General features: G+C 32.6%; 2 protein-coding genes across 4 annotated transcripts in view; one reads left to right on the top strand and one right to left on the bottom strand.

Moving 5' to 3' along the window:
- LOC126875500 (uncharacterized) overlaps nucleotides 1–26,772 on the top strand; it is a 555,738-nt gene that overhangs the window by 100,130 nt on the left and 428,836 nt on the right. The window contains exon 1 of one of the 3 annotated variants that reach the window (XM_050638472.1): nucleotides 9,362–9,373. The exons of the other annotated variants lie outside the window; for them this stretch is intronic. The gene's annotated coding sequence lies outside the window, so the exon portion shown is untranslated. Of the gene's footprint in view, nucleotides 1–9,361; nucleotides 9,374–26,772 lie in introns of those variants that run through there. 3 annotated transcript variants of the gene reach the window in all.
- The window catches only part of LOC126875523 (uncharacterized), a 422,308-nt gene that overhangs the window by 360,197 nt on the left and 35,339 nt on the right, over nucleotides 1–26,772 (bottom strand). The gene's annotated exons all lie outside the window — the stretch shown is intronic.

Here is a 26,772-nt window from a genome sequence, read left to right as displayed (position 1 = left end):
GCTTATAGTGAAAATTTAGAAAGTACGTTTTGTAAACATATGTCAATTACATGGTGAAAAATTCACCGAAACCGGTTGGTACGAACACAAGCGACAGACATCAAAATTTATTTTGATATTTGAAATTTATTTTTACAGACATAGGCCGAAAGTTATGAAAAACTGAAAAATTCACTATTTTTAATCGCTCGTAGTTTACAGTAACGTTAATTGATTTTTATGAAATTTTCGGCATGTATCTAACTGACATACATGTTCAAAGTGTGTTGTTCAAATTTTCATTGTAAGCGCAGATAAAACTTTTATTTTTATAAAAGTGAGTTTTACTTTTTTCGTCGTCATACCGACCAATTTCTATTTTCACAAAATTTTATGAACTAATTTTTTTAACTTCTCGAAAAAACTTGATTCGTTTGGTGCAATTTTAAGTTAGTTAATTAAGTTATACAAAGTTATTGTTTTAAAGGGTGCACGGAGAAATTTTTGTCTGACTGTATCTGTATATTGTAAAACTGTAGGTATTTGTTTGATATCAATTGTTACGCAATTTTTCTCTACAATTTCATGATTTTTAATCCACGTCACATTTGTGTCAAGTGGGAACCGTAGATAGCTATAAATTATACATATAAATACCGTCAGCCAATATCATCATTTACTCTACTTAATATTATAAATTACGTGATACAAATGAAATGGCAGATTTATAACAAAATAATTAAATAGCAAAAAAGATAAAACATATTTAATTTGTACTAAACTCTTGTACAATCGAATTATAATTATTAATGGAATTTTATAAAGTCATAAGTTACAAATCATAAACATATTAAATAAACATCAACGAATATATTTAATAATCTGAGAGTGATAACACTAAATATCCTAAAAGAAAATAGCTTTTCCTTTATCTCCTAATCGCAACTACTTGTAGATTTCAAAATTCTTACTAATTCAGATAAATCTTTGATAGACTAATTACACAACACGTTCCAAAGTATCTTTTAGAAAAATGTGTTATATTGTTTTTACATCGTTACAATTTTTCTGACTCGTCTAAATCCCATGGGAACATAGAATCCCATTATAAATGGAACTACATGTACCATTTTTTAAACTTGAATATATTACACTATGCACTATAACGTTATTTGGTCTATTCTTGAAAAAAAGCTCTTCCCTCTTCTCAATTTAATTCCTCTATCTATATGACATATGTATATATAAAATAAATATAAAATATACAGGGTGGTTGGTAACTGGTGGTACAAGCGGAAAGGGGGCGATTCTATGCGAAAAAAGAAGTCGAAAATATAGAATAAAAATTTTTCGTTCGAGGCTTGGCACTTTATCGCGTCTCGTTATAACGGATCTCACTGTAGATCGTTGTCTCGATGGAAAAATTAAAAAAAAAAAAATTTCTATTCCATATTTTCGACTTCTTTTCTCGCGTAGAATCACCCCCTTTCCGCCTGTACCACCAGTTACCAACCACCCTGTATATAAAAATATATATAAAAATAAATAATATATAAAATGACATATGTATATATATATACAATATACAATATGGATATGTGAGTGTGTGTGTGTTTTTATTTATAATTAGTATATTACATTATAAAAGTTGTTTCTATATATATTGACTTGTCCGAAAAGTTTCTTTCGTTTTATAAGGAAATGATAGACGCACAATATTCTTCGTTTTATATAGTTTATTGAATTATGCACGAACATAATAATAGAATTAGAACGAAATGGATCATACCTAATTCAATAAAATAATACAAAACAGAAATTGTTATTCATCAATTATCGCCTTATGAAACGAAAGAAACTTTTCGGACAACCTAATATATTTTCGCCTCTGTATTTTCTCCAGAATATCCTGAACCACAGGGTGCCACGACTACGTACAGGCGGCCCTGAGCAACGGTCCGCTCTACAACGCTAACTATCGAGAGGGCAAGGCATAGACGCGTGTTTTCTACGCTTCGCGTTATGCGGGCGTAACGATCGAACGAGCGTTTCATTTTGAAAGGGGCGAAGTAGTAAAACGAAGCAAAGAAAGGGGCAGACGCATGCCGGCTTGCACATGAGTCACCGATTTACCGAATGATCAATGAACTAAGCATGGCCCCTCCTTGCACTCGGAATGCACACGAAACACGCACTGACAATGCATGGAGAAACTAAGAGAAAGAGAACCGAGAGACAGTGATTATTCGAGAGAATGGTGCAGTGCGAGACAGAGAAGAAAAGAGGCTCATCAAAATGCTATTAGCGACCATTTGCCCCTTTGCTCGTTGAAATTGAAAGCATATGTATCCTCCCTGCTGGCGATTGTTCTTGGAAACGCGTGTCCCTACGTGTGTGACGTTGCTCTATTCATTATCAATAAAAGAGCAAGACAGCACATTGAGCAAGCTGTCCGAGAGTGGCAGTGGATGATCTCTCGATCAAACGGATAGAGAGGTATGCGCGTATTCGAGGCAGTAGTTGATTCGTGGAAAAAATTTTGTTGGAAAATTCTCGAGTACACAGGGCGTCTGTGGAGAGAACGAAACGCGATAAATGGAAATGTAGCGAGATATGAGCTGGAAGACAATTCGAATCGTGTTGTTGTTTTGCCTCGGAGTATCGATATCGTTAGGAAACACGCGATGTAATAATAAATAAACTCCGGGCAAAACAACGTTGCCGCTACGTGCAACCGTCGAACGAAGATATTTTGAATTTTCCGGCTCTCCCCGACCAGTATAAATAAACGAACGCGATCGTAAGCTGAGCAGTTTATCAGCCTGAGTCTCGAGCGATCTTATTAGCGATCTATACACAGTCTTTAGCGAATTCGTTAGTACCAAGCGTCTTAGCGAACATTCTATGTATTTGTTAAATATTTGTGACGGCACGTGTCACGCAACTTCCCAACGGCTTCGTGATACAAAGCGCTACGCCGTGAAAGCGCGACGTGAAAGACCGACGTGTCCAATGCGCCATCGATATCTTCACGCTTCTTCCGCCGAATTCTCAGAAGGGCATACACGCGCCAACCGCTGCGACACATCTAATGAACGCACTCTAGTGGGGATATCGATGGGCAACGAAGGGAAGAATCCGTTCGATCTGGAACAAAAAGGACATTCTACCCCGAGCCGTGACGCGCGAATGGTGAAGAGAAACGAGTCGGCTATTTTCGGCAGATCGGTCGATCGTCGCTGTTGTCAATCGTCGTCAAGCGTCAACCGTAGTTAATTGTTAATTGTCGTTCAACCGTTGTTAATCGTTCATCGCTATCGAGTGATAGAATCTAATAAACGTTATTGGTTGTTGAACGTATTTGAGTGTACCTTCGGTACCTATTACACCATACCACCTCATATTTTAAAATATATTTGACGGTTTTCAACGTCGAGTTATCCCATTGTAAAATTCTTCCAAATACAAATTGCAGACGTATTTCTTGAGATCCTCTTTAACCGTTTTAGCGCTACGCAGCGCTATCACGCTGTTCACGTACTGTGGTGAAACTGTGTCGCGATGTTTGGTCACAATCGTCAATTCGCAACGCGCTCGGTTCCGAAAGTAGCTCGTAATTTTTTTTTTTATTTCAAATCGTAAACCACCTGCATAAACGAAAAAAAATTTCTCGCAAATAAATGAACGAAACGCTGTCACGCTGCATGGCACAATCCGACACGGATTCTTGAAAACCCCTGGCACTAAAACGGTTAATGAGAGACAGGCGGCGAAAACGTGATCATACAGTTTTTCTACCCGTGTTGAATTCCTGCACCCATTGTCTTATGAATGATTCAACCGTAACTGCTAATTTCTTCTGCGTGAATGTTTTCAGCATTTTAACACTGGAACTACCGATAGTTAACACGAAGCTATTTCTACCAAAAGCAGTGAAAATGACTGGTCTTTAAAAAATACGTAATAATAGAATATTTTTATACTTATCGATTTATTACTTTCTTACAGAAGCAATTCCATGTTATGTAGTAGACTTTTGGTATTATTGATCCATCTGGGACCATAATCTCTAAACGAGAGTCGACACGTTTATAAAATTGTAGAACCAGTCCTTTTCACTGCTGTCGTCATATCGAATCTGGTCTGATCGAATCGAACTGATATCGTCATATCGAACGATGCGCGGTAAAAATTTGAAAAACGTGTGGCAAGTTGTAGAAGACGAGGAAACTGATTAATTGGGGTTCGATAAACAGATTGCAGCACCCTTTTACACTTAGACAAATACCAGTCATTTTGACTGCTATTGGTATAAGTAGCCTTGATACAAAATTATTTTCAGTTTGAATACATAAAAAACAAAATAAAATTCATTATATTATTCTTTCAATTATCGTTGCGAAAGGCATTACATCATCGCGGAAAAAAATATAACGTGAAGAAGAAATTTTAAAATAAAATTGTAAAACCAGTCAATGTATAGTATATCTTACAGTATGTAAAGATATACTACCAAAAGATCACTGGGTGGAGCACTTTTTTAAACGATGGATTTGTTCTTTCGTTTCATTAATTTCGTTTGAAAAGCTCGTCGCCTTCAAAAAAACTAGGTCTAAATCGAGGAAAATAATAGGAGAAGGTAAAAAGCAGTCATGGCTGGACTTCGTATCTTTATTTAATGATTCAACCTCAAATAAAAGTCTTTGAGAAACGAATTAAAACCTATACAAGCAAATAGTTACAAGAATAACATCAGCCTTCTAACTAAACAAAGTAAGTCAACCACTGCTGATCTCGCGGAAATTGGAAACTTATAAAATCTTATAGCTTACAAATCCATAAAGACTCGACGTATAAAAGTAAGGGCAATACCATATTATCACGATCTTTAGAAACAGAGAATCGAATTCCACAAGAATTTCCCACAAGAATCTTATATAATCTTATATAAATAAGAAATATCTTCTTATTTATTAATATTATATTTAATCATATATGATAAATATGTATATACATTTTTGTGTATTTAATTATTCTTCAATTGTATAAGGGGCCTCCTAGTGGTGCTTAAGAATTTGGAGAACAGTATTCACTGACGATCTAGGTAGCTTAATTGAGAAAGTAACCACAAAATCGCGCGGTAAGGACCAAAACATCGACACCTCTGGTCAGTACGCGCAACTTAACCTCCAAAGAATGTAACAGTGTACGCCCATGGTAACTCTGCGAGAAAAATTGGTGGTCTCCGTGATAGGGATACTCTCTACTACAAGAGAAAAATAAAAAGAAAAAATATCGTGTACAAAGGTGCAGGAAATCGACGAGTCTCGCCCACCGCGCCGTACGAGAACCATAAAATGGCACCGTGCTACACACGAAGTGCAAGCAAGACTGCGCTAAAAACAAGCACAACAACCAAGGGCAGTAAAAGCAGCATCCAACAGCTTGACAGGAAATATTAGAATATTAGAATAAAGCTCTTAAAGAATTGGACGAAGACATCACCAACCTAAAATATCATAACTTAACATAAATGAGAGAGAAAAGATTCCTACCTTACCGACGGCGAGAAAATCAGAGAAACACCAACCACATTTATCAATCAATAAGAAAAGAATGAAAACATGGAAAGAAGATGGCTCCAACTAAAATGTTCATTAAGTCAAACGAAAATGAAAAACGCAACAATGATAGAACCGGTAGAACTAAATAACCAAGTTAGCCATCTACGAAACGAAGAATCAAAAACGTAAATTCAGCAAGCAAACGAAGTGAAAGCGGAAAAGTAAAGAGAAGCTAACTTCGATCACAACTGTTAAACACCACATTCAACAAGTAAAAAAAATGAAACCGTCACCAATATACAGCTAATAAATGAATAACGCAAACTCGACACATCTCGCGCCATAACCGACTTTACCCTCAAAGACACAGGAAATGGCAATACACAAATAAACACTCAATCACTCAATGTATCAAATACTACATACTATATACACAAATACTACACATATTCGCACCAAAAAACATAAGACCAAAATCACTCATTACAAGAAATCCTGTCAGATATAATCAACATAAAAATAGCAAATTTAAAAATCACAAAAATAACAAAAATAAAGTTCAACGCCAATCCAGGGGCATCAGAATACTTCTTTATGCAACACTCAGTTCCAAGCATAACCAACAATTTAACAAAAATCAAAGCAATTGCATATCAAACAGTAACATGGGAACCATACATGGAAAGCAGATATTGCTGGTCCGCAACTGCCAAAACTGAAAACTCCGTCCAGCAAAAACTGAAAACTAAGATACAGATGTGTAAAATGTCTCGATCAACATTTACCTGAACAATGCAATAGAACAGAAAATGAAGATAACAGACTAGGCTGCATCAATTGCAGCGAATATAGGCATCCAGCAAACTACAAAAGATGCACATTCTTAAAATTTGCACGAGCAACAATAAACGAAAAACATAGTTGAGAAAGAGAAAAGGTTAGACACAGTCCACAGGACATCCAAGTATATAAACCCACAGATCACAGCTCGCCATCAAACTGGACAAACCCCACTACCATGCAGCACAACCACACCGAAATTACGCTCGTAACACAATGAAGACCGAGATAACAAATATACACAATACAAATCTACCGAAGTGCGAAGAAACAACACAACCGGACATAAAATACTTGCTCGAAGGCTTCAAAAACAAAGTAATAGATTCCTTCTCGCGGCAGCCTACAAAGAAAACACATACCAGGACCAATGAAAATCAATTTAGCAGTACGAACCCTAAACATTTTATAGAATTAAAAATCAGACACCTAAATATAATCCAACATAGCCAACTTAAAATCAATTATAAGGAGCATAAGGAGATACAATCTAAAAAAGTTCCTAGATTAAAAGAAACCAGACATACCCCTACTCTGCGAAACTAAACTAAATAACACACTAGCGCAGACTACAGTATATTAAGATCGAACAGATCGAATGCCAAACAAGGAGGTATAGCAATCCTAATCGAGAAACACATACCATACGTATAAATACAGCCCACCGCAATAAAAAGAAACAAGATATTCGAAACCGTGATACTAAAGACCACACGGAAAGCAACTACACTACATCATCAGTGCCTATGGCACGAACAACAATAAGGTTCAAATAGTAAAAAAGACGAATCTCGGTGTACTAGGATTTAAAATTCAACGAGATCAGTAACTATTATATCCTTGCAGCAGGAAGACACAGCAGCGAATCTCAGAGGCGGTTTCACTCGCAGTTGGGGAAGCGAAAGATAAATACACTATAAATTAAAAATATGTATATATGTATGTAAATACATAATTCCTGGACATTTGTACAGCAGACAACAGAATATATCTAGCACGGACAATAAACGGTAAGCTACAAACCGCAAATTACAACAGCGATCACAAAGTAATAGAAATTATAGCAGCAACAGCGGGGGACCTAGGAATTATACGGCAGGAATCGCCAAACACAATCAGGCTCCAATACAAGAAGGCTGACTGAACCAAGTTCGAAAAACAAATGGCCAATTATCTAACAGACATTAACAACTTAATATATTCCGCCGCACAGAAAATCGTACGAAAAGAACACTATGGGATATAACTTTAAAAAGTATATAAACAGGAGGATATAAAAAGTAATCGTAGCTAATCGCGTAACTCGACAAATCCCGCAAATACAGATGCCCCACAGCATACTGAAAAGAGTCAAAAACAAATTCGTAAAGAATTCAGAAAATCCGTCAATCAATACCAGGAAGAGAAGCAAAAGCTCATCAAAAAGTCATCGATATTCACATACATACATACACATGCAATAAAAAGTGAAGAAACGCAAGAAAGCTACGAAAAGATTATTTCGATTTATACTCGAAGGATTGATTAAGCTCTCGTTTTATGGAGTAATGCGTAATAATATCAATTAATGTATAATCGAATGACAAATTATATTTATCGCGTTGAATAGCTCTTTTAAGTTCTCGCTTTCGTTGCCAAAATAATACTAGCCTTGCAAGGCAGTTCTAACCATTTTAAACACACCTGGTGTGCAACCTATTTGTTTTCTCAATAGGCACGCCCAACCGTACATTTTAAAGGAAATATCTTATATAATAATAATTAATTAAACTAAGAAATATCTTATATAATTATATAATTATACAGGGTGGTTGGTAACTGGCGGTGCAAGCGGAAAGGGGGTGATTCTACGCGAAAAAAGAAGTCGAAAATATAGAATAGAAGTTTTTTTTTTTTAATTTTTCCATCGAGACAACGATCTACAGTGAGATCCGTTATAACGAGACGCGATAAAGTGCACGCGTACCGAGCGAAAATTCAAAGTCGATTTTCTCGAAAACAAAGCCTCGAACGAAAAATTTGTATTCTATATTTTCGACTTCCTTTTTCGCGTAGAATCACCCCCTTTCCGCTTGTACCACCAGCTACCAATCACCCTGTATAATAATATTATATAAGATAATATTTTAGATACTGTGGTTGTTCCTGACTAATTTCGAGCTGTACAAAAAACGAAGGCGTTTGGCGAAGGATATTGTAAATATATTTTCTGAATGAAATCTCCACTGCTACCTTGTTAAGTAACACGTTTTAGTAGTTTCAGGAAGTTGGTAAGAAGGTAAAACTATTCTGAAAAGATAGAACCATTTCGACAGCCAAAAACAATTAGGAGAATTCTATAAACATAAAGTTAGAGTTAAATATAGATTAAGTATAGGTTTAACTTATTCTGCTGTCGATTTTTTTTTAGCCTTTTCATTTCTAGTTCTTTGAACGTTTTCATTTCCTTTATTTTTGTATCTTTTGTTACTTTCTTAATTTTTTTATTTAGTTCCAACGCGAGTAATTTGGATGTGAAATTTGTGTAGTGCTTATTGTATGTATTCTGCTTATACTGCGTTTCGTTATATCGAACATTTACTAATAATACTAAATATAAAACGATTGCTATTTCCTTGTGTGATTTTCCTGTGGACATCCGCGGATGGGACGATCGTGATGTGCGAACTTTGTATAAACATTGTTAATATATGCTTTTGTTTACTAATTATTTATGGAAGCAAAAGATTAGAGGAAACATTAATCCCCTCTACTCGGAAATCCCATAGCAGATTTTCGATATGCCGTTATGGATTTCAATCAGTAAGCAGGTTTAATGTTCAATCTACGAATTTTCGCTGCCGCAAGAACGTTTTCGCGCAGGATGGTGTACGTTTCGTTCGATTTGAAAATCACTGTGCATCTCTCTGCTCAAGGTGACCTACTTTTATCCGCGTAAAGAGATTCGCTCTCGCACAAGGACATTTCAATCGATTTTTAATTGTGGATAAGTAAAAACGAAGCTGCAGACGCAATTGTTTCATTCCTGATCTTTGTCTAATTTTAACTTCAAAAATCACCCCTTAAATCTTTTTACACCTGTAGCTGAATATCTTGTACGTAGAAAAATGACAAGTTATTGCGCTATGTGCTACTTATCGTGTCAATAATTACGCAGCCGCAATGTGGTTCAACTTGAACATAGCCGGTTGGAAAATAATCAAAAAGTTCGAAAGAGCTTGCCCCAGATATTCCATTGAGAAACGCCGATCAGCGAAAACTCTCTTAAATACATAAGCAACAAAAAGACACATAAAGAAGCAGAGATGCCAAGAATAAACAACCACGCCATCGGAGTAACAAGAAAATACAATAATCTACAGTCTCGCAGAAATAGACACCGCATACCTAAACAAATCCCTCGCCATAAGGCTACATAATAGCTCAAGAATACACCAAACCAAATCCTATGGAACTGATACCAGACACAGACAACATTCCAATCCTGTACCACTGACCAAGAAGCCACGGAGACAAAAGAAACCAGACAAAGAAAGGAACCAAACTTTTCACACACTTACTGTTACGTCCGGTGACCCTTTACGTTCGAGGCGGCCACCAGCTGTGTACATAGAATTAAGCGGATCGCGATAATCCTAAGGAACTGTCATAAATCGAGGCTTTTTGATTTATCGTCAAGGCCGTCAATTGGCATAAAATATCTTCGAGTCGAGAGGTTCCTTATGGCTATCGCCCCATCAGGTAAAAATTGGAGAAACGTGGGTCTTCCCATGTTTCCCGGGATTCCACGCGCAAGCGATCAGTAGTGGGGCGATCACCACCGAGTAAGAGTTTTCCTTTGCAACAGCATCGTCACCGGACTTCACTGGTTCATCGACTTTAGAACAGTCAACGTCTCTTTACTGGGTTTCCACCCTTCGATCAGTCACCTTACGCACCAGCGTAACTGGCTTCTCTACAAAGTTGTTGGAAATATATAATATCTTTGAATTGTTAATCAAGCATTCTACTCATTAAGCTACCTCTATTATCCTAATCGAAATAGGGTATCGATCAGTTCGTGGCGTCGATTGTCTAATCGTAACGGAAATTTGCGACTCCCGTTGACGCGCTTCGCAAAGACACCTACAGTTATTTAAATATTTCAGAGAAACGCCAACATGTAACAGAGGAGATACTCACAGGACACACGAAGGATACTGATGGCTCACAAAAGAGAACAAATAAATACAACACATATGGAAACGAGACGAAAGAAGTCAGGAGACAAAGATGCAACAATCACCACAAGCCAGGGGAGAAGACGCAACAAAAAGGCACATAACAATGAAAACAAAATACATCACGTCGTCAATAACGTGCAATATATAAATATGTGAATAAACCTTAAAAATATAGTCTAGGATAGAGCTTAGTATAAGTAACCTAATCCAACAGAGTAATTTAATGATTTTTGTTATATACTATTATATATTTTTCCATAAGAGTCTCTGACATAAAAGACGAGACAAAATGGCAACTTGTATACAAATACTATTTGTTAAAGTACGAACACAATTATACAACACACACAACACACACCGAGATCTATATGAAATGTTTAAACCGAATATGTATAAGGATCAATAAGTATAAACAGTTAGGGTCTCACCTATTCATTTATTGATGCAACCAAAGGCTGATACCCGATGATAAATAATCGTTAAAGAAAGAAAGATTACGATGTAACCACTCGACAAGTGGAAGCTCTGGGTTCAAATCCCGCTCCAGCAACCCAATCGGCCGATTTTATTTTTTTTTTCCTACAATATCAATAGTTATGGTACTGTACCTATTTCTGTTTAATTCTATGTAGAAGTGTATGGGTACGTGTATGTTCAGAATCGGGACGAGTAGGATAATAATGGTAGATAGCAACCGTTCTTGATGAATTTTTTTGTTTAACAGATATTTTATCCTTTGGCCATAATAGAAAGTTTCTACAAATGCTTCTTAAAGTGAAATTTACTTTGGTATATTTTATGATCTAAAAAAAAAGAGAAAAAAGTAAGTTATATAATGATCATAGTTTTAAGTGTTTGTGTTTTGATTATAATACATTATTATAAGAGAAAATGAAATGCAAATTGGTAGAAATATAAGGTTCTTGATTGGTAGATTTTATTATTATTTATTACAATTTGTTACACATTATAATTTTATTATAATCATAATTATAATTAGTTACAATTTTATAATTTATTTATACATATTATAATTTATAATTAAACTACAAAATGGCTTCAATCGTTTCTTCAGATGCCACGAACGAAACTGAATAAAGAAAAGGAAGGTTTAAGAAAGAATTATTTTGGAGAAGATACGATACAAGCTATTAAAGCTGTCAAATTAAAAAAGTTTGGCCACTTTAAAACAGCAAAAGTATTTAACATGTCACGATCGACTATAATCCCATATATGTGCTCTAAAGTTAATAAAAATATCAGTACTAAGAATGTAGCTTGAAAGAATTTTAGGAGATGACTTCGAAACTCAATTACTTAATTACATCTTGAAAATGAAATAAAAATTCCATGGAACAACTAATAACATATCAAATTAATAGACCATTGACTATCGGTTACAAATGATATCAAGTATCCTTCTCAGAATAACACGGCTGGAAGAGGCTCAATAGACTGTTTTTTGACCCGTCATTAAGATAAGATTTCACTGAAGATATTAAACAGACCCTTCAGCTGCCAGAACTATCAGCTTCAGTAGAGAAAATGTAAATGCTTTTTTGCTACTATTGATTAAGAGTATGACAAATATCGTTATACTCCTGATTGAATTTACAATGTTAATGGGACAATGCTTACCGTTGTACAGTTAAAAATACCAAAAGTTGTTGGCCTAAAGGAAAAGGGCAAACGAACAGCAGCAAAATCTGGTGCATTGGTAATGGTTGTGTACTGTTGATTGCCTGAATGCAGCAGGAAATTTTGTGCCACCTGTAGTCACTTTTCCGAGGAAAAATGAAAATAGTGTACTTATGAGGAGGGTACCACGTATTTGGTTGGTAACTAAGTGATCGCGGATTTTGTCATTACCATCTAACGGTCACCTAACAAATCACTTAGTTACCAACTCAATAGATCGATCGGTACATATTATCCATCTGATTGAATTCAAGCACCACTCTTTACAAAGTGGTTCCCACACTTCGCTAATTTTATTAAACCTCTAGAAGAATCTTTTATCTTGTTGATATTGGATGGACATTACAGCCACATCCATAATGTAATAATAATGTATAATTGAATTGGCCAAAAAGAATTTTGTATTAATCGTATACCTACCATCATATTCTACACAGAAACTTCAGCTTTTTAATAAAACTTTCATAAGGCCATAGAGAACTTACTCTGTGGTAAGTTTTGAAGAGATGCGATTATTTCTGCGTCAAAAACAAAAAACATCGAGGCCTTTTGATATTTGATCGAGGCAGAACTATTAGAGAAGACGTACATAAAAGTACAAAGAGCTGAAATAGCAATAAACTGAACCCGAGCGGCTGGAATTTATCCACTGAACAAAGAAACTTTTCCAAAAGCAGATTTTACTGCATTAACTGGAAATGCAGCTTCTTTGACTGACGAAGGAAGGCAATTTGCATCTGAAAATAATAGATAGAATATTAAACTATCCTAACTCCATCAACAACTGTAGCTGATTCGATGTCACAGAGTTCTTCTTCAGGCACTTCCAATATTCAGGTTCTTCGAGACACCAGCCTGACATCAAGCATTTCGATCGAAAGTCCTGATCACATATCGCCAATCCCATCTATTAACACGTTGGTCGCCCAGCGTGGTTCGGCTAAGTTTCCAGCGGGGCCCAAATCCGACCGTTGGTACGCAGAACGTAAATAGAGCGACAAGCGGGTATTCATTGTTTATCGCCTTCGATTCATTGTAAAGAAAAGATTATTTAGTTCTGAAATGGAGAAAGCGATAAGCTTTCCAGCTAGAGTTTCCGAGGGATCTCGTGGCAAATATCTCAGATCTTTCATTTAGTCGAGAAGCATACTTGTGAGACGTACATCAGTGATTTTTTCGTCCTGAAAATGTTCAGTAAACAGCGTGAAAATATATTTGAAAGTGGGGAGAGTAGTAGTGATGACGAAGTCTACAACTATTGTTCAAAGTGCCCAAAATCACCCCAAATGTGTTTGGAACGTTTTAACAAATACCATGCGATATTGCAAAATGTAATATTTTATCCAGAATATAATTAATAAAAAGTATGGTATAATGTGTTTTTAATATTTTTATGTCGTATATACTATATTTAATTACTATATTTAATATATTTAATTACTCAAACAAGATGAGCGTTATCCATACTTGGGTGACGGGGCTCCCACGGAAGTATACCCGTCACATAGATATGGGTGACGTGACGACCAACATGTTAAACCCAGGGCTATGAATCGATACCGTAAAGCCGAAAGTTCTGCATTATTAACGATATCATCGTATAAAGATAATTGTCTCCGCGACTTCTCGAAAGAACCTGCATTGCTTAGTAAAAGAAACAGGAAATCAATAACGACACCAATTAAAGTAGATGGTTTGGCTAATACCCAACCAGACAACTGAAATAGTCGATCAGAATCAAATGATGCAATGTGCATATTTTACAACAAAATATTTTCTGAAGATGATAAAAACGAATTGATTCCGGAAGAAACATTGGACGCGCATGCAAACTATGTTATGCAGATAAAAGACGTTGTATGGACCGGTCAAAGACACGAGAGAATTTAAAGAAAACAACAACTTATTGTCCAAATTGTCCCCCGACCAACCTCAGCTTCGTATAGAATATTTTAAAGTTTCACATTCTAAATAATTCTCTTAATAAACGATTTTCGTGTTACTTTTATAACAATTCAATAGTTTTATCACTTCCTGTGGAATATCTTTTCAAATATCTACGACGATCCTTCGCAAGTAGTGAAATAATCGTCACCCGAATATGGGTGACACTGTCAGATCAGAAACCATTTCACCTTTGATGTCGACCGAACGTGGGTGACGCGACAGTCAACGCGCTAGTTCTGTGTTAAGCCTCGGTGACAGAGAACAATCACAGTTGTCAAGACGACCAAAGCTGTAGGCAACCGCCTAGTGACGCTTAAGAGTTTGAAAGAAAGCTGGGTAGCTCAAATGGCAGGTTAATGATAAAACAAATCAGTATTGGCTATTATTATTGTATAGTTCACAGATTTATATAAAAAAAGCCTAAATTACACGGAAGTAACTATACGCATTAGGTTATACTTAATCTTAAGCTATACGTAAGTTTCGAAAATATTGGGTTGGCAACTAAGTGATTGCGGATTTTGTCATTAGGCGGTAATGATAAAATTCATAAAACATAATTTAAATAGTGTATAAAGCTCTAATTGTATAAAAATTTCTTGAAACAATGAATATCGTTGCTAAATAAATATTGTTATAAGCAATGAATATTGTTGCTGAATTTGCTACAGGAAAAGTAAATCATATCTGTAAATGTATTGGATAGGTTTAATATTCGATTAATTGGATCGCTTAAATCGTATTTAGATCTTAGCATAGCCTAATGAAATATTTTTATAATTTATAAAATATTTATTCTACAAATTTTTGAAAGGACGTAATAAATAAACTGTAATAATTGATTTTCATATTAAACATATTTTAGCAATGATCGGTATCATTGAGGTTATCAAAAAAATGTTTTAACTAAAATTATTTGGTTCATCGTTCATTCAGGGGAACGTCACGCGCAAAATATTTTTTGCGGGTAGAGCAGTGGGGAAGATTTTACGGGATTTCACTTTTTCAAATGTAACCTATTATTATGTATTAACCTATTTATGTTAAAAAACTATTAATTTAGCAGATATTTTAATTGTAATTTGTTAAATTTAACGTACGAAAAATAAGGTAAGATGCGAAGCCGTATTATGTTTATGTTGTTTTTGTCTTAACAATTTAGTTAAATTGGACAAATTAAAGCTTACAATGGCGAAATGCAATTTGTTCTTATTAGAAGAAAGGTGATTTAAAGAAAGAATTTTGAACGTAAATAAGAAAGTAACAAGTTTGGTATCTATATAAACTCCATATAAATATAAAAACAAATAAATAAAATAGATTGCGTCTCAATTACGTTTAATAAACTATATTATTATATTAATATACATATAAAACGACTTTTTCCTAATGGAAGCAATTATTATAGGTTAATTATTAGAATAAATATTATATATATCACATAATTTATATAATTGTTATATAATTATGTTTCTAAATTTTTTGTACGATAATATATGCAAATAATTTTTACATCTTTCTTTCTTAAATTTACTGATTGCAAAATCACGAAAAACATTATTCTAAGAGAAAAATTAGTAATTTCTAAAAATATTAGACCTAACCCCTTAAGTACAATGTACTGTATCGATTCACAGAATTCTACAAAATTCGAGACCAACGTAGCATAGATTTCCCAACGTTTTACAGAGTTTTATGTTATTCAAAGGATACTTACGCAATTCAATTAATGCTATTCACTAGAAAACTTGCTTAATATTACGATACTGGCGAATAGAGGAACAGTGTTTAATCTTTTGGCATACGTAAACGCAAGAAAAATAGTAAACAAAATATCTAATGAGCTGAAATCTTTCCTTCTTTATATTAATCTTATATATCTTCTTCTTTATGTTCATCTTATTATTTATATAATCCTAAAACGCGTTATATATATTCTTTATATGTATTTTTATTAAATTAAAGACATTAAATTTAATTAAAATCCTATATTTTATAAACTTTTTCGCTAACTTTTAAAAACTCTATTACAATTAATAATAATAATAATAAATCTCTGATATCTTTTTGCTATTTAAATAATGTATTATAATTTAAATAGAAAAAACATAATGAACCCATTTTTAGTGTCTTTCTACCTTTAAGCAAGAAAGTATTTTATATGAAATAGTTGAAAAAAGATGTTGACATTTAATATTATTCAATATTTTTCAAGAGCTTAAGAAAGACAAATAAAGAGATAATATTGATGATATGGAATTAGTTGACGTACTGAATTTTAAAATTACATACGTCGTATCATTTTTCATAGCTTATTATAAAGATCTAGAAATTTGAATTTAAATAAAACATCTACCATTATATAAATTTTCAGAAACCAGGGTCGTCATTTGATCATACAGTTCAGTATATTGCGTTTAGTTTATCGTAGAAAATTGTAGATACGGCAATTTTTATGTCGACTCGTCGTGGAGATAGAAACAGAGAGAGAAAGAGAGAGAGATAGAGAGAAGTGTCCCTATCAATATTCACCGCGAGACCTTGGGAAACACGGTGGAACGTTCTTTGGTCGTGTCCAGAGGTAAAAGTAATCGATCGCGACGCCTGCAGACTCGCGCAGCAGAACTGCAGACCTGCATGCCGGGCTGCATAAGAGTAGGCGTGACTCAAGCAGCTTTAAATCCAAACTACGCCAGTATATGCTGTAATCATGGAGAAAAGTGTTTCAGCGGTTCAGAAATCGAGTTCGTCGATCGAAGCTACAGCAGATTTTTTGCATGTAGAAAGACTACGGTTAATTTCACATTTTTCAAGCTGTAGTTACCACTTTCGAATACTGATATCATCGTTAGTCGTCGTGAAATCACTAGTCTTTTTAATAGAACTATACACCATTTTCTAAACAGATGAATATTAATGGAATTTGTTAAAATTTTTCGAAGACATTCGAAATGAAGTTTTCTTTAAAATGGCAGTTGGGAAATAAAAATATCCTGTTTCTCATTTAACGCTTTCAACACTGTAACTGATGTAGCCAAAGATTGATATTTTTCTTAAATAACAACTGATAAATAAACCAATTCTTTTAGTAATTTAACACCCTCTGGACTGTAATTAATTCAAACTCTGATATCAATTTGATTGTTGTAATATACAATTAATAATCCTTTCGGGTATCTGTAGCATCTTTAAAAAAAAAATAGTGTTAATGGAATTTATTGAAAGAAATTAGGAGTAAAATTTTCTCTTAACATTAAGAATTAATTTAACTCTTTTTACATTGTTATTAATATTTTTTAAAAGCGATATCAATTTAATTGTAGTAAAATATAAATACTAGATCTTGTAGTTAACGTTTTGTAAAAAGATTAGTAATTAAATAATAATATTTTTAAAATTGATTCCAAGTGAAATTTAAGCAATAATATTACATAATAATAATAATGTAATAATAACGACATTATTATTATTATTCATAATAATAATATAAATATATTATAATAATAATACAGAAACAAATAGTACAAATATATCAATAAATTTATTGATTTCTTTTTTTCTTTCGTCACTTGTATTGAAGTTATCTAACAGCTGTTACGTAAACGAAAACTTCGGTTTTGGGTAGATTATATAAATCTTTTACCATTGATTTAACAAAAGTGTTCACAATTATTGGTTTATTTGAATTATTAAACTCAAAATTTGGTTCGATTTTTATCGATTATTAAGTTTAAATCAATTTGAATACAAAATTCATATATGAAATTAACAAAAAATAGTGCAAGTAATTTATCATAAAAATCACTTCTTTCTTTAATACCTTGGAAATTTTATCCTATTTATAAGGCAGTAAAATTTCCTAAAGTATTATTCAGCAAAAACTATTAATAATTTGTTTTCATTAGTTTTGTAGTTCACTGGTTATTTTTCTTAAAATGTTAGATACACAATAGAGATGTAAAAAAAAAAAATAATTAATCATTCTATACACATGTTTCAAAGGCTGCAACATAATACAAATGTTTTGTTTACAATTTCATAAATAATGATATAACAGATCAAATTACAAAGAGGATTTATCTTCATTTCAAGTTGTATACATGAAACGTCTCTCTTTTTCACTCGTTTTGTCACGCTTGACATAAATTATATTTCATAACCAACAACGTCATAAGATTTTAACAAGTATCATATTTCAAGTAAATATTTCAATCGAAATATATTGGAAATGTAAATAGTATATATAAAATGTAATATAAACAAAAATATATAAAAAGAAAAATACAATGCTAGTTAAAATCACCGATGTATGCAAGAATTTAAAATATTACAATAAAATTCTGCAAAGTGTAAAAACCACACTGTTGTAAAAAATCAAAATTTCAGAGAAAGAACACGCCAAACCATATTATCCATTTTTTTTAAAAGATGCAACCTCAAATTTTTATATATTGTTATATTATCAATCAAATCATCTTACAAATATCCTTTCCTTTTTGGTTTTGGGATTAAACATACATTTTTCCAGCCTCTTCATAACGTTTGAAATACTGCTTGCCATAATATTCGCATATTACTTGTTTTAACAGTTATATCTTTGCCTTCTACGAAGCTCTGTCAATCATATTTTTAAACTTGACTGATTCCTCCCATTTCTAACTATTTTAATGGGTTGGCAACTAAATGACTGCGGATTTTGTCATTACCACCTAATGACAAGATCCGCAATCTCTTAGTTGCCAACCTAATAGTAACGAACAACGATAAAGACATACATTAGGTATATGCATGCGCTAGACTTTCTTATAAAATGCTGAGTAAATTCGTAAAACATACGATGCCTTATATAATTCTTTGGCAACATAACTTTCCATTCTAAAGTATAAAACTAAATGATAAAAGATGCTTGTATATTGAACTGTTTTTATAGAAACGTAATGTTTCAATTACTATAAAATCGATACAAGAAACAATTCTAGGACTGTCTCGGAAATAACAAAGTTTTGTAAATAATTAATCTAGAAACAATGTGCATAAGAACCAAAATAGAAATCGTTATAGAAACAGAAATTCCTTACAAGAATTACTCAGAATAGAAGTTTATAAATATCGTAAAACCACTTCTTATATTTTTTAACGAATTCGTATAAAAGTTTACAAAACAAGTCAATCTGTGCCAACACTTTCATTGATCGTTATAAACGCATAACTAATCGTACGAAAGACATCTACCACGACACAAATATTATGGTTTATACAATATATCAAAATCCCCTTTTAGTCATAAAGTGACATTAAAATCAGGAAATCAACAAAAATGTACTTATCATGTTTTTTTCCTGTAATCTTCAAATTTTTCATAATATAAATTATAAATTATACAAGCTAATTTGCAATCTATGTATTTATAAATTTCTCATCATTTTTATCTTCAGTTAAGCTAATTCCAAAAGCTAATTTCCAGTTGTAATAGAAAATCGAATCCCTAGCGAAACAACTTCTCGCTTCTTCTAATTAGATCGAACCCTTAATTCGTCTACCGAGGATCTCAAATAACAAGTCAGAGCAATTTCCAAACCCCTGGTGATCGCATCCGCAGCGACCAGCTCCAACTGGTTAGCTACAGTTACCTGATAGCGCAGCAACTTTCGTTGTAAATGCTTGTCAGCTTAAATTACCGTACAAAGATTAATTTCTCGAAACACGTGAATCGCCGTAGCCGTTGCGACATGCGGCAGAGAAATTTCACTTCTATTTCGGATTTGTGGCAGACCCTTAGCCCCGACGTATTCAACGCATAGAGGGCGACCAAAGCGATCGGTTCGCATGTTTCGAATTCCGTACGAGATGTTCCGATGCGAACACTCGCACCTCGTCAACGTCTAATTTTAACGATCGCGGAATTCGAAATTCCGTTTAATGTGCATGTGGTATGAGAGAAGAAAAGCAGAAAAAGCGCCTTCGCTTTTTATTTAACCGTTCGACAATCTGATAAAATAACGAACAATTCAGAGTAAAACTGTTAGAAAGTAATCATCCTTCAAACTTTATGATTTTTTGCATTTGATATTAAAGTTATTATTCTATAGGAACCTTCAACTTTTTATACAGAAAAAATAAATAACATACGATAAAAATATGATTTTTGTTGATTCGTTGATTTTTATGTCGCTTGATGGTTAAGAAGAAATATTTTAATATTAAAAAAAGGAAAAAACGGGAATAACCTGATACATTCCAAGATACAAGCCTTTTGAAAATGCATGATTACTTTAATTTCTCTTATTCTCTCTCTCTCTCTCTCTCTCTCTGCTAATGTTATTTATATTTTTTAAATGTTCAAGAGGGTGAAAAAATACGAGATTTAATCCCAGAATAAAATAAAAAGATAATTTTAAAAGATAAAGATAAAATAAAAAGATAAAAGGAAATGTGACTTATGACGTTTTTTACTTGTGGCTTTCAAATATTAAGAATTGCGCTTCGTACGATGATATTCAAGATGTAAAATTTATGATATTATATTTGACAACATAGCCGTCTTTTGTTTAATTATTATAGAATCACTCAATGTGGTATTGACGCTAGAAACAGATACTGGTAAAAATTTAGTATGACTTTCCTTGTTGCATCTATATTTTTTTCATTTACAATAATTTACATACCATAATTTTCTGCTGATTATTGTTATATATTTATTGGAAATTAATACCAGAAATATCACACGTATAATGATAATTTTCTTTTACTCTTTTTCTTTTACTTTTATAGGTAACATGTATACAATTAGTAATTAAAAATTAAAAAGTACAATTTTTGTAATAGCCACATCCTTACTTTCATGATACAAATCTTTTAAATAGCGAAGCTATTTCAAGACATTGAACATTAAATTATCCTTAAAACAATGTTTTCAAAAGTGATATCAGAAATATCGTAGAATTTACTGAATTAATTTTTTGAAAGTTATTTTATGCTTATAAATAATTAAGTAATTTTAAATACTTTTTTGTCAGAATTTTTCGATACATAATTTGAGTTTTATTACAGGAATCATTATATAATAATGTGCGATTAGAATGTCAAATGACCATTGTATCGCGAAGAGCGATAAAAATTTTTCGTTCGAGGCTTTGTTTCCGAGAAAATCGACTTTGAATTTTCGCTCGGTGCGCGTGCACTTTATCGCGTCTCGTTATAACGGATCTCACTGTAGATCGTTGTCTCGATGGAAAAATTAAAAAAGAAAATTTTCGCTTGTACCACCAGTTACCAACCACTCTGTATAATATAAAATATATGCAAATAAGTGATAGTCGATTTCTTATAATTAGTGTTGAATGTACTTTTTTGAAGTATATGTAGTCCCTTAATAGCAAATACTAAAGATTGATAACTTATACCAATAATTACTATATTTGCACGAAAGATATGCATTACATTGAAGAAATTACAGTTTTTCAATTTGGCATGCATTTGACATTAAAAGAATACAATGGAATACAAAGAACATTTGATATAATAATAATTTGAAAATTAAAGGATGGTATTTCATAAATAATACATTTTAGTTTCATGTATCTATCGCAATAAATCATTGGCATAAATATTTTTCATCGAGAAGTAACAGGAGAGCAGAGACGAAACCATACGAATCGAATATAATTTAATTTTGGACAGAACGTTTAAATTGTACGATGTTTTTCGTACACACAAGTATTAATTTGTATTTATTCTGGGAGAACTAAATTAAACAAGACATTTATAAATTGACAATTTTCAGTTGTTTAAAATTAATAGCATGTAATAGAGTCTGCTTGAAGTACTTAAAATTTATAACGAAAAGACACACATCTAACGAAGCCATAGGTTTTGAATTTTATAAAACTTCCGTTTCTTTCGAAACTGTCTATCAGTAAAAATACATATTAGTCAGACTTTTCTATCTTTCTTATGTGTTGTTATCATTTTCGATTTATAATTAACTGTTCATAACTAATAAAATTATTTTTTCTCACAGGCTGACAACAAACTCGATATTGAAAAGACTAACTACATATATTTTTTTTATATTCTAACTAATTAAGAATACATTTATCAGAAATGTATCATTCGATATCAATCACGTTTTAAAATGCAATAAAAATCTCAACGTTCTTTCACAGAGTCAAGAAACTGATTGTACCGTGTAGACTATTCTTCATAACCCTAACAGTGTTAAGCAACGCGAGCTGCATAATAAGGGCGACAATCTACGTTCCTGATTCGGGTCATACAAACCGCTATTAAATAAGCAATGCGAGTCAACGATGACTAGATCAACGTAATCAGTATTCATTGCCTATGTTTCAAAAGATATGACTATAACCAGCATAGAGTTATATAATAAACCCGACAAATTCGGAATTAAATTTTCGTTAGCATCCGATGTTCAAACAAAGTATGTTGTAAATAGATTTCCTTATTTAGGAAAAAGCGAAAAGGACCTACCTGAAACGGTGGAATTTTATAATAAAACAAAATTTGGGATAGACATAGCAGACAAAATTTTTTATTATTTTAATATTTTAAATATTTTAGATTTAGCTGGTATAATTGCCTGGATTTTAGATAAAAAAAAGCACATGTGAGCAGATATCCAGAAAAGATTTTATGTTTCAATTAGCAGATGAGCTTGCCGCTGACAATGAAAAATCACGGATAGAACATCATAGAGCATCTGAGATCCGAACTCACCTTATTCACGCAAATGGTGTCAGATGGGGTACTGTAATAATAATAAGACCACCACCAGTTGCAATCTTTGTAAAAACTATGTATGCGGAAAATGCAGGCAGAAGAATGTTTACGTTTGTACGAAGTGTGATTGATGAGAAATTCTGTACCTAATAATATAAGTTATATTTGTATTTTATTTATTCTATTACGCTTATTACTCTTATTATTATATTATTATATTATACTTCTTATATTTACCAATGGAAATTTATTTTAACATTCTTGTTACCAAAGGTTACCAAAAGTCTTGGTACAGAATATTCTTCGTTATTGTACTTATTGTTATTATTAAAGTTGTTTTTATGATCTCATAACATGGAGTTCCTTTTGTAAGATAATAATAAATCGATAAATATAAAAATATTCTACTATCACGTATTTTTTAAAGACCAGTCATTTCGACTGGCTTTGGTAGAGATAGCTACGTCTCAAATACCGGTAATTCTAGTGTTAAAAAACACGGCAAAAACTATTAGAGACAACCTTCGATCTCTTCAGGTGATTGCGATAAATATAGCGATCACGCGTTCCTTGGAACTCGTTTGTTTTAAACGAAGCGATTTATTGCGTAGCTTCTATGTAAATTGTCTGTTTCGGAAGTTCTGTTAGGTAAACATTTCGATCTAAATTTTCTAGATTGGTTCAATCAATAAACCGTGTATACAGGGAGTTACCTAACAGTAGAAATAAACTGAAATATTTGTTCAGAAAAATATTAGGTTGGTATGATCATTAGTTCCTACATGTAAAGTTGGTACGACTTCTAACGACGCTCTTTTGTTTTTAGCGTCCGCCACGGGTTAATTGCCTGAGTGTATCCGATGTGTTCATATGGTTGTACATGGTGGTGAAATACAGAATATAAAAACTGAATCTATGTGAATTAATTAAATATCCAACTCCAAAACCTATTTAACAACAATACTTCTGATAATATTATACAATTATATCGGAAAGTAACTAACGATATTAGTTTTTCTGTAGATAGGAGCGTAAATGTTACTATCAGATTGCTAATTTTTATGTAAATTTCATCTACTAATTTTTACTGCCTACTAATTTATCTAGTAAAGATTATGACGAGTACTCTGCTTTAAAAATATGTATTTTTACATTGAATTTCGTATAAATGCATTAAAATCCAAAGTCTACTCGTCGCTATTACATGAAGCGTGAAAAATTTGTAACTGTGCTATAAAACTGCTTTTAGTTAGATAAATGAAAAAGGAATGGAGGAATTTGAAAAAGATAGAGGCCGTATTAAGACACATGCAAAAATTGCATTTTAACACTTTCAATTTTAACAAAAAGTTATACATAGTATAACATTTTTTTTTATTGTATAATCTCCGATTATCGAAATAATATTTGTATTTTTATTACAAATATTATTTTTTCATTTGCTCTTTATGATAGAGAAAACGATTAAGACCAAGAATTATTTTTGCAATATGAAGCTACACCGAAGAAGTTAATGAATGGATTTAATGGCATTAGTTAAAATGCTATGAAATAGTAACTATTTCATGAATAATGTATTTACGTGTGATAATAAATATTCCAGGAACGCTTTAATCATCTATAGGTGTTCTGAATTCTGACCGACTAATACATATTCTTGGATCTATTTCAGTCGAATTACAATGCCGTCATCGCCGAACATAAAAGCAATATGTAACCGCAACCTCTGAAATATAAAACTAGATATAATGTGCGCACTGCCTTTCAAGCTAGTCAATATAATAACAAGTTACATCGAATAACATTTTTACTGTACAAATGCAGCATTTAATGTGTTGAAAAAATATTTGGCAGGCATTCCACCTTCTTATAAACAGTTAGATATAGGTACACGTATATTTTTAATTTCTAGCATTGTTTGTCATAATTTCATTAGTAATTTGAAAAGGAACTTTTATTGTTGTAACCGAAACAGATGCGCATCCTTAAATTATCAAACAGATGATCACCTAATTTATGGAAGACACTACTAGTACAAATACTTTCCAAAAGAATCTATAACATTGATAGTATCTGTTTACTTACTATATGTATTATGTATAATTATAAATAATATCCTATATTATGTATTTAATAAATTATTGTATTGAACATTTTTACCATAGTTTTCCAAATACATTCTTCCTTTATCTAATCATCTACACCAAAGGAAAATGTAAGAATTCCTGCTTTGGTTTTAATAAACTTTTAACCAAAAGATTAATTGCATAAACTTTTATCAAATATTTCTAATTAAGCTACGTTCCCCTATATAACGAAATTGTACAATTATCCAATAACTATACAACAACGATTATAAAATTTGCAATATATGAACAAATTTTAATCATTTGAAAAGATGTTTTAAATGTCTATTAAATCATACATACGAGTATGAAAATTAATGTAAAAATTAATCTAAAATGTAAAGGTACATTATTATTATATATTATAAGATACACTATATATTAAGATTCTTAACATAATTGACTTTCATCCAATAAAAAATTATGTTTAAAGTATCATTTTGCAAACAGAATAAGAAATAAGAATTTATTTCGCCAATCTCTCAATGTCGCGCTATGTCGACAATCGAGGTGTGTCGACGCATCCGACGTATCGTGATTTCGTGGCGCGTAACTTGTTCTTACTTCCGGTGTCGCCTAAGCAGAATTAAGGTCGATTTATACACAACCGTGCCGCGTCCGTTCCGTGACCGGGCGTTTATGCGTTAATATTTCTGCACGATCGTCCGGAACGTGCTCGGGATAAATGTGTCACTCAGTTGGAAATCAAACATTATAAAAGAACATACAACAAAATGTCATTTTTAATCGAAGACTTACAGTTAGCTACGATAGTGATACTTCTGGATGAAGAAGAGGAGGAAGAAATAGAGCAACGAAGGAAGAGAAAACGATTTAACGTACATTATGTATGTTATGGGCAAAACCGAGAAGAAGGAAAATTTCGTCAGGAAGAGAAATTTCATGAATATTTCTGTGTATTCCGTAATTATTGATCCATAATTTTTAATCGCTGACGAAATGATTAATTTACCTTTTACGAATCAACGTTGTATATAGTTATATGGGTTGGCAACTTAGTGATTGCGGGTTTTGTCATTAGGTGGTATTGACAAAATCCGCAATCACTTAGTTGTCAATCTAATATGTGTGTATATTTATTTATTATCGCACCTTAATATTATTAATTGCCAAGCGAGTGAACGGAAACGAATATTATTGTTAATATTCTCAGGCTAACACATAGTGATTTTTGTTCTATCGCAAGCAAGCTTGCCAGTTGGAATAGTGCCTCATACTGAAATAGTACAAAGAATAGAGTATGGTTTGCTTAGTCGGTATGATTCATCTTATTAATTAAAAGATACTTTTTCTATAGTATATCGATTTGCTCAGCTTTATTAGAATAACGAAGAATATCCCGAAATATTATCAAATAATTATTATCAAATGAAATATCAAAATATTATCAAATAAAGTAATAGAAAACAGCATATCGATGGCGATTCCGGAGGTACAGAAATAAAACTTTTAGTAATCGCAGATAATCAATTTTTTAAATATTTATCAGAGGAAAGGAAAACGAATTGTGGTAAAATTGTTTAGATTAAACTGTAAACCGAAAAATGTTTCGATAAGCGGTTTTGGAAATTAATTATTTAACTTTTTCATGCATCCTAAACGGGAACATGAAAAAGAAACATTGCAATAATACAA

Source organism: Bombus huntii, chromosome 18, assembly GCF_024542735.1.
Source record: "Bombus huntii isolate Logan2020A chromosome 18, iyBomHunt1.1, whole genome shotgun sequence".
Taxonomy (NCBI): domain Eukaryota; kingdom Metazoa; phylum Arthropoda; class Insecta; order Hymenoptera; family Apidae; genus Bombus; species Bombus huntii.
This window is presented reverse-complemented; position numbering and strand designations above follow the sequence as displayed.